Source organism: Pteropus vampyrus, unplaced genomic scaffold (genome assembly GCF_000151845.1).
Source record: "Pteropus vampyrus isolate Shadow unplaced genomic scaffold, Pvam_2.0 Scaffold166, whole genome shotgun sequence".
NCBI classification, from domain to species: domain Eukaryota; kingdom Metazoa; phylum Chordata; class Mammalia; order Chiroptera; family Pteropodidae; genus Pteropus; species Pteropus vampyrus.
In genome coordinates, this window is record NW_011888947.1 from 2303223 (window position 1) to 2313433 (window position 10211).

General features: G+C 51.5%; 1 protein-coding gene across 1 annotated transcript in view; it reads right to left on the reverse strand.

Moving 5' to 3' along the window:
- The window catches only part of GSE1 (Gse1 coiled-coil protein), a 432056-nt gene that overhangs the window by 273318 nt on the left and 148527 nt on the right, over positions 1–10211 (reverse strand). The window lies entirely within an intron of this gene.

Here is a 10211-nt window from a genome sequence, read left to right on the forward strand (position 1 = left end):
GGGAAACTGAGGCTCGGTGAAGGGTGACAGGAGTCTGAGGACGTGAGGCAGGGTGAGCCCAGGTCAGCCGGGGGCTTCAGATCCGGGGCTCTCTCCTCCGATCTCAAGGCTTGGGCAGGAAGCCAGGACCCTGTGGCAAGGGAGAGGGTAAGCTAAGCCCCTGTGTGGGTTTCAGGGCCTGAATAACCGATTGCAGCTCCTTGGGGGCTACTCCCAGGCACTGGAGACCCCCACTTCCTGATTATGAGCTCCAGGGCCAGGATGGCGGTAGAAAAGCAACTTCATGTTGATCCAGTTTTTTTAAGGGGTTAGTACTATAAAACCAAAGTGCCTAAGAGAGATGGATGGCTCCAAATTCCTTGGGCGAGCACAGGCTCCACCAGCCCTACGTGCTAGAGACGGATAAATTTACTATTTGTTTCCGGGAACGCTTTAATTTATGGGATCCATATGGTGACACTGCCCAGACCACAGCCCCCGACAAATCCCACAGGCTTGCTGGTGGCTTTGGCTGGAGCCAGGAGAAGGCGGCACCTCGCTCCAGCACACGTCATTTATTCACTCGCTGGCTTGCTCAGGACTCAGGGGGGCCATCAGCATGGCAGGGACCCTGGAGCCCCATGCAGATCCCACCCCGGCAGTTTTCAGCTGTTCTTGCAACTTTGCCCTAATTATCTCAGAAAATTCTGCCAGGCACGGAACTGCTATGCCTGCCATTAGTCACAGGATGACCCGTCCAGCCAGCCCCAGGGACTATGGGAATTTGAACCCAAGCAGATAGGGAAAACTTGGCTGTCACAAAGCAACCACGGGCGGGGGCTAACACGGCTTTTAAGTAAAATACAGCAGATGGAAAAAGAGAATACTATTGGGCAAGAAGGGGTACAGAGACAAGCACTAAAGGAGTTTAGTGGGAGAACTCCCCAAAGTTTTCCTAGAGGCAGGCTTCCTGGAGCAGACAGAATTTGAACTAGGCTTTCAAGGGGAGCAGGTTTTGGAAGGGAAGAGGGAAGACAGGACGGAAAGGAAGGAGAAGAGATTTGAATACACATCCCTGTGGGGGCCTGGAGTGTAAACCGTAAACCGGGCACTGGGTGGCCGAGCAGCCCCGCTCGGCACCAACAGGGGTTGCATGGAGGTACTTGAACCCCAGCTTGCCAAATCTGATTTTTCAAGAGGCGGCTTGGAATTCATTTTTAAAAGCTGCACTCTCATGATTATTAAGTGCTGGTGACTAATTGAAAACATGTTAGAGCATCGCGTGCCCCCTCCCACACTGCCGGTGGGAGTGCAGTGTAATGTAAATGGTGTAGCCACCCGTGGCAGAACACGGCTTGGAGGTTCCTCAAAAGGTCAAAGATAGAGTTATCATGTGACCCCACAATTCCACGCCCAGGTAGATATGCAAAAGAGCCAAAAACGTGTATCCACACAAAAACTTGTGGGTGAATGTTCATAGCAGCACTCAGTCACACAGACGAATGAATTCTGCCAGCGACCTGAATGAACTTGCAGGTGGGTCCCTCCCTAGTCCAGCTGCCACGTTCCAGCGCAACCAGGATGACACCTTGACCTGCAGCCTGTGAGACCCTCAGCAGAGGACCCAGCTGAGCCACATGATGATAAATGTGTTGTAAGCTGCTAAATCTGTAGTCGTTTGTTACGCAGCAGTGGATAACTGATACGATCTGTAAAGCTCTCGAATAGTACCCAGCCCAGATATAAATGTTCACCAGCACCATTGTGTGCCAAGCCGTGTGCCAGAAACACAAGGGGATGGATGCCAGTCTCTTCTCTGGTCTAGCTCTTCCTACTACTTTGATTCTCTCTGGAAGTAAAACTATTTCACATTCTTTCTCCTGCACTTGTCAGCAGTGCCCAGGACTCCCTGGGGCAGGGGGCTCTATCAATAGTCAATATTAATGGACGGGTGAGGCTGCCAGACACATGCAGTGCTGTGAATATGGATTACCTCATGCGAACCTCATCTTAGGTGGAAGCAAGTTCTCTGACAGACCATCAGACGGAGGCAGAGAGACACCTTTCCTTGCCCTTCAAAGCCGAATTTATAATTCCTCTCTAACAAAGAGCAGGCCCTTGAACCAACACATTCATTGTGCCTTCTCTCTACCAGAGCTACGAGTTCCAGGCTCGGGGTCAGTCTTAATTTAAAGTACTATTAGGGCCGGGCCTGGGACGTATATTCCCCATGGCCTCTCACTCCCAGAGAGCGGCAGCATCTCAGAGCTCATGGAGCCCCTCGAAGCCAGAGCGGGATAAACATAATTCTTCCCTTTATTTCTCTGGACTGGGGCCACTGCATTTAATAAGCAAAGGCCAAAGCGGGGAGGGGATTCCCAGGGTTCTTTAACATAAAAGGGGATTGCAGCCCACCCCTGGATCTCCCAATGAGCTCTCGCAGTGTTACACTTCTCCAGGGAATAAGTGGTCTCTGAGCACAGACTCAGGGTAGATTTGGGGGTTGGGAGTGGAGTGGAGAAGGCAGACACCACACCCTGCTCCAAAGGGGACCACCATGCTGTGGTATTAGTGCCCTGTTTGATTTTATTAACTGTATTAGTGCAAGAGATCCCCACGTCGGACGACCTCTGCTGCATTGTTTTTTGAAGATTTATTGGATACAATTCATATACCATACAATTCACCCAATGAAAGCGTACACCTCAATGGCTTCTGATATGTTCATGGAGTTGTGTAACCATTTCCAAAATCCATTTTAGAACATTTTTATCACCCTAAGAAGAAACCTCACACCCATTAGCAGTCACTCTCCACTCCCTCCCCTCCAGCCCCTGGAAACCACAATCTCCTTTCTATCTCCGTGTGCCTGCTCTGGATATTTCGTATAAATGGAATCCTACAATACGTGGCCCTATGTGTCTGGCTTCTTTCCCTCAGCATCATGTCTCCCAGGCTCATCCACGTAATAATGTGCAAATCGTATATTTTTAAAAACAAGGGACGTTCCAGTTTGAGGGCTCACAACAGCCTAGAGGTCGCTGGACAGAGCGCCCAGGACTTCTCTCTCCAGCAGCCTCTCTGGCAGAAACTGGAAGCTATTCCTAGAGCCTGCTTCCCTCTGCCTCCCAGGTACCCAGCCAGACTCTATCGGCCTCTTTACAGCAGGGTCCTCGCCCCTTTCCCCAGCTGGGAGATCTTAGCAAAGTGACTTAACCTCTCCCAGACTCAGTTTCCCCTTCTGGAAAATGAGAGTGATAACATAGTGACTGCCTACCTCTCAGAGGGATGGTGGAGGGAATTAGGTGAATTAAATGAGTTATTTCTGTTACAGCACTTGGCACACAGTAAGTGCTCAAGAAACAGCAGCTGATCTCATGATCTGACAGCCTAAGTATCTGGAACAAGAGTCAAAGGGGCGCAGTGGCTGGAGACCTCAAAAGGGGCGGGGGTGTGTGTGTTGGGAAAGGCTTTATGGCCTTGGCCTTGGGCGGTTTCAGCCCCCGCTGGCAGAGCTGCCTTTTAGTCCTCTTGCCAGCTGCTGGCCTGGAGCCCCAAGGCAGTCCAGGGATCCCTGCAGTCAGGGGGAAAGGATCTGGGGCATGTGCTTCCCTGCTTTTCCTGATCACCCTGAATCTTCTCTTTGTTTCCAAGTTAGCTCAAGATGCACTCCAGGAAGCTGGCTGTGCCATTCTTGAGTAGAGCAGACCTGGGACTGAGTCCTGAGTTGCTGCTGGCATAACCAGGAGTAACAGGGAAGTCACGACTGCTCTGACCTCAGTTTATGCCTCTGGGAAATGGTCCAGTAATGCCTACCCTAGATTTATTGAGCACCTACTGTGTGCCAGGTGCCCACTGAGCACCTCATGTTAGAAGCCCCTATAATCCTCTCTACAACCCTACCTTAACTGCCACTGTGTAGAGGAGGAAACGGAAGCACAGAGAAGTCAAGTCAGCAGCCCAAGGCCACCCAGCCAATCAAAGTCAGAGCTGAGAATCCAGGCCAGTGTCGCGTCCCCTGTCAGGTATCTAGAGTGCACAGTGTGACCGTGACAGGGAACAGACTCTAGAAGACAGAAGAGGAGATGCCAGTACCTGGATGGCACAAAAGAATGCAGTATCGCCTTCCTTTCACACTGAGGAAAAATCAGGCGCAGACAGGAAACCAAGTTCAAGGAGAGATGCAGCTTCCCTACAAACATCGACGGCCGGGTGCATGCCTTGGCTTAGAAGGCTGGGTGGGCACGACCGAGGAGTATCTCCCGGGCTGGTTGGAGACCTCTGTCACCTGTGAGGGCCACGCAAGTCACAGGACTGGTGCCACCTGCCCCGAAGGGAAGTAAGGGGACACAGGCCGGCCTTGCCATGGGGGTCCCTCCTCCCACTTTCCTGGTTCCCACCAGAGTCCACCCACAAAGACACTGTGCTCAGCCCGCTCTGGTAGGATTTCCTGTTCTGCGCCGCAAGCTGGTGCGTCAGAGGTCGAAAAACAGTATTTTACGCCCCTTAATTCCTTGTAACAGCTCTGTAATGACAAGCAGAGAACTCTAAATACTGCAATAAAGGGACCGATAAGGCTCTGGGTCAGAGGGAGATGAAGCTGCCGAATGCAGAGTCCCCGATAAGCAGACAACTAAGGGTTATTAAATGTGCGGCACAGACTAGGCGTAATTGGGAAGTTATTAGATATGGAATACACACAGCACCCAGTAAATGAGTAATCAGGGACTAATTAAGCTTGTGCAACACAGCAGATCATGCTAGAGAGGCTGGTGGCTGCCACATCTGTGACAGCAATTAGGGGTGCTCCGGCTGCAGTGCTTGGTTGGGGGGGGCAGCCACCAGCTCCAGTTGATCCAACTCGTCCCCATTGGAGTCCCCCCAGGTGTTCCCACCTCTCAGGGACTGAAGGGAGGTAGGGAGCGACCAGGCTCATCGAGCCTTGAGAACAACAGAAACCTGAGTGGACACAGGGGCCAGGACTTGGGAAAATAAAATGGCTTTGCCCCTGGCTTCAAGTCTGGATAGATTCATTGCAGCCACCAAGAGGACAGAAACAGTCATCACTGTCCACCTGGATGATCTGCAAAGTGTGTGCACAGAACCACCTCCTGGAGTTTTGCAATGATTCTGTCAGGTTGACCAGGTGGAGAGTATGACCAACCCACTTTATAGATAGAGAAACCAAGGCTAAGAGGACAGGAAGTAGACAGAGACCGCTCAGCCTCACTACCCTTCCAGGAGGCACAGGGAACCTTACCCCGGGTGTCTGGGCAAGAGGAAGGCCTGGTGTTTCTCAGAAGGGTGGTAGCCAAGCCCAGTGGAGTAAAAGGGGCCAGGTGCAGTTATGTGGCCAACGAGAAAGAGAAAGAACATGGTCCTGGGCACGCTTTTTAATGTCTTTGGGCCTCAGCTTCCCCTCCGAAAAAGAGGGTGCTGAGAGTTATGCCCACAGTGCAGGGTGGTCAAGAGGATGCCCGGGTTAGGATTCGTGCAGCCCAGCACAGGCTTGACACACAGGATGCCTGTGAATGCACCTGTTAAAGAGAGAAAGAGGGGGAGCCCGGCCCCATCCACCTCAGTGAACCAGAAAGTCCTAGTTCAAGATGGGGAGGCTGCCAGGGCTGAAGAATCTCTGGGTTCAGCTGAAATTGGGGGGTCTTTTCAAACTTTAGTGTAAGGGTCATGATCTTAAAGTAGGAAGCTTGGGGCAAAAATGGTTGGGGCTTTCAATGGCTGCAGCTATATGAGGATAGCACATACTATGTGCTAAGTCCAAGGCCAATCTTTGTAGGCACCAACCCATGAAGCCTTAGACAGCCCTGGGGACCAGGAGCTGTTAGATCTCATTATATATATGAGGCAACTGAAGCACAGAAAGGGCAAGTCACTTGCAGTGTTGGGCCCACTGTGCGGGATGGGCAGGTAGGGCACGATGCCTCTGAGATCCATATTGGAAAGTGGGAGTTTGCAGCTAATAGCACTCAGAGCCTCGGGAGACACACCTGGGTAGGTGTGGCCAAGAAGGGTGGGGCCACAAGGAGGCTGGCAGGATATTCGACAGTAGGCAGGCATGCCCAGCTTCTGCTGCTTTTGTGGCTGAAGGGAATATTCTAGAAGGCAAGATCTAGGCCCCCTCCCTAAGGGAAGCCACTATGGCAGCCGACTATCCCTTTCGAGGTCTGGGACGGAGCAGGATTCTGCAATTGAGGAGTTCGCTGTTTCCAGAGGCAAGAGTGCCTCCCCATGGCTGTCAGGCAACAGCATGCAGGTGCCACTGGGGAATCCAGCTCAGGCCCAGGGTTGGGGAAGACAGCCTTCCAAGACATGAAGGCCGTGCGAGTCCTCAACACTGGCCCCCAGGGCCACCTCCTGGAGGCCAGCAGGGGGAGCTAGACTGAGATCTGACCAACTACTGCCAGACTCTACTGGGGTCCTCCTCCTCCATCCCTGCTGGTACCTGCTGTGCCTACTGACCTCTTCCTGCTTTCCAGGGAGAGAGCCTCCTGCCAGTCTCTGGGCACACAGCCCTGCCTGCTCCACCCCAGCCACGTCTGGGCCCGGTGATCTTTTCAAAACACCGTACTCAACCTGCCAACCCCCTGTGTAAAATCCTTTACCAAGGTTCTGACCCCTCCACGTGGTATCCAAGAGCCATGTGATTTGGCCCAGCCTAGTTTTTCACACATCTGTCATACCTCACATCCATCCACCCACCTACACAGCAAACCATCATCTATCCACCCAGCCATCCACCTGTGTGTCTGTCCATCTGTTCATATGTCCATCCATCCACTGTCCATTCATCTATCTGTCCGTTTATCCATCTGTCCATCCATCCATCCATCTGTGTATCCATCCATCTGTCCATCCAACTAATAAACATTTATTAAGCACCTATTATGTGCCTGGCACTATGCTTTGGATACAGTAGCAAACAAAACAGTTAAAAATTCCTGCCCCTTAAGGAGCTGATATTCTGGTTAGGGGAGAGAGATAGTAAATAAACACACATTCACATATCAGCTGGTAGGAAGTGCCAGAAAGACAAACAGAAAGAGACAGAAGGAGGGTGGGCAGGGTAGAATTTTCCATAGGTTGGCCCCATTGTGAAAGGGACATTTGTTCAAAGATTTGAAGGAAACAAGGAAGCTAGCCACGGACATAGATATTTTGAGGGAAGGGTATTCCAGGTAGAGGGAACACCAAGCACGATGGCCCTGAGGCAGAAACACATTTGCAAACTTTTTTGAAAAGGCCAAGTAGTAAGTATTTTCAGATTTGTGGACAAAACGGTCTCTGTTGACCCAGCTTTGCCATCATAGCACTAAAGCACCTTAGACAACATGAAAATGAAAAATGTGTAGCTGTTCTAATAAAACTTTATGAACAATTTGAATTTCACATAATTTTCACGTTGTGAAATATTGTTCTTCCTTTGATTTTTTTTTTTTTTTTTTTGCAGCCATTTAAAAATGTAAAAACCTTTCTTAGTTCATGGATGGTACAAGCACAGGCTGTGGGTGGGATGTGGCCTACAGGCTGCAGTTTGCTGATCCTGTTTTAGAAGCAGCCAGGAGGCCTATGTGGCTGGAGGGGTGTCTGTGGGAGAAGGGGAGCAAGCCTTGACTCATAGCAGAAGCAAGGCTGGGAGAAATGATGGATGGTGAACTGCTGCAGAGGCCCCCACTAGTCTACCTAAATCCGACTGATGCACCGTGAGGGACTGCAGAAGGACGCATTGCATCATGCCCACATGTGCGCCTGCAATGCTAGGCTCATTACCTTCCCTTCTCCCCTCCAGGCATCCTGGAGGGGCTAAGGCAGATGCAGAAACCAGCTTGCCTGTTTCAAATCCCAGTCCTAAACCTATGAGCTGTGTGCCTTCGGGCAAGTGAGTCTACCTCTCTGGGCCTTGGCTTTCCAGTCTGTAAAATGGTGAGGGCTGAGGCTTGGTTCAGTGTTCTGGGTAGAAGCAATATGGGGGTATGCTCATGAGCTGCTGTCAATGTTCACAAGCCCCCCTTCCAACCCTTGATGCACTCTGCTTCTCCCCTGCCTGAAATGTCACTCCCCGATTCTCTGTCTCCTCCTCAGTCAGGATTTGTCTGCCTCCTCTGGGCTCTGTCCCCAGCTCCCCTACCCTGGCAGAGTTGAACATTCCCCCAGCTCACCTTCATTAGGGCCCGTACCCTAGTGCCGCAGACTTCTGCCCCCCAGACTGTCACCGCACCGCTGGATGCCACCATGTAACCTTTGCCCTGACACAGTGTCTCCAATACAGGAGATACCTGAATTATGGAAATAACCATGTGGAGGGCTGGAGGAACAGTGTTTTTGGCATGGGGAACAGTCCATGCAAAAGCCCTGAGACAAGAGTGTGCCTGATGTATTGGAGGAACAGCAAGGGGGCCCGTGTGGCTGGAGAGGAGCAAGGGAAGCAATGGGGTCACATTGCAGCGGGACCGATGGACCTCGGTAAGGACTCTGCCTCTCATTTGGAATGAGGTGGGAGCCCAGGACGGTCTGAGCCGACGAGAAACGTGATCTGATTTTTGTTTTTGTTTTGATTTTAACTTTTTATGTTGAGATGCTTATAAATTCATTCACATGCAGTGGTAAGAAATAATACTGACAGATCCCACGTACCCTTTACTCAGTTCCCCCAATGGAGGAATCTTATCAAACTATAGCACAATGTCACCAGCAGAATATTGGCACTGATGACTCATCTGCCTTCTGCAAACTGATTTCTCCAGTTTGACTTGTCCTGTCCATGTGTGTATTTCGTCCTCCACGATGTTATCACTGGCATAGGTTCCCATATCCACTGCCACAGTTACGGTACAGAGAGTTCTATCACCAGCATGCTCGCGACACTCTTTGACAAGCATACCCTCCTCCCTCCTGCCCCTGCCCCCAAGCCGGGCAGCCCCTGGTTTTCAGTTCTCCATTTCTCTAGCTACGACATTTCGAGCATGTTATGTAACTGCCATTGCACAGCATGTAACCCTTTGGGACTGGCCATGTCCACTCAGCGCACTTCCCTGGGGCTGTGTGCAGATTCCTGAGCTTATTGGTAAGTTTGTTCCTTTCTACTGTGGAGCAGCAGTAATCCACAGCGTGGCTGCGCCACAGCCTGGAGGCCTGTTTGCCTGATTTAGGTGGAGGGAAGCCTTCCCAGCGAGTTCAGCTGCTTCCTTTGCCACGGCCTTTGCCTCACATCCCAGCATGGCCCCGCCTTGTGTCTTCAGAGTCTGCACTTAGCTTCACCTGAGAGCTCTCCATTCAGGGCCTGCACCCTCCACGTATGAACTGTCGCCTCGCTTATCTGTCGTGACGCTTCCTGGCATCACTTTTGACGGCCCGAGCTGGGGAGGTCAGGTGGCTTATTGACAATAACCCTCATCTCATGCTCCCTGTCCAAATGTGGATCAGAGAGGTTTAGCAACCTGTCAAACGTTACACATCTGGAAGATGGGCAGAAGCCTGCCCTAGTGAGCTGAAATTATCACAAAGACAGATTCCGAGGATAAAGTAAGAGCCAGGGGGTGGGGAGGCTTTGCCCTGGGCTCTGTGGGGGCTCAGCTCAACCTTGTGCCTCCACCAAAGGGGGCTTGCCCACTGCAGGTGAACATGACATAATTACTGTGGAAGGAACTGCGCCGTCTCACCCAGGGCAGTCAGTTTATCAAGCGCTGACAGTGCATTAGCTAAGTGATCACTAGACTATTAATTTTTTTCCCCAGCCCTTGCCAGGGGTATTACAGTGAAAAATGGCAGCTTAACCGCAGGGAAATTCTTCAGGGTGACAAAAATAAAAATAGCTCTAATTGAAGTTGATAGAAATTATACCCTTTAAAAACACACGTCGGGGTGCACTGGCTATAATGTAAATTAATGCCGGGGCAGGGTTTCTGTCACAGGATCATAGAAACACGATGACAGCCATAGCAAACAGCCTCACGGGGCGTCACATCTGCTTGGTTGCTGCTTGGCTGGGCCTGGCAGTGTCAGGGGAGGTGGCAGGCACAGGCTGGAGGCTGGTGCCCACGGGCCTGCAGATACAACCTTGCCTGCTCATCGATTCCCCACAGAGGGACGAGGGGGCAGGAAGGCACCGCAGGCCCTTCTCGACTCCACACCGGAGAGTGTGGGAATGTCTTGGGTGTCGTCCAGGCCCAGAGGCAGAGGTCGTTGGACCCTTCACAAGCCAAGTCACTGCCCCAGCC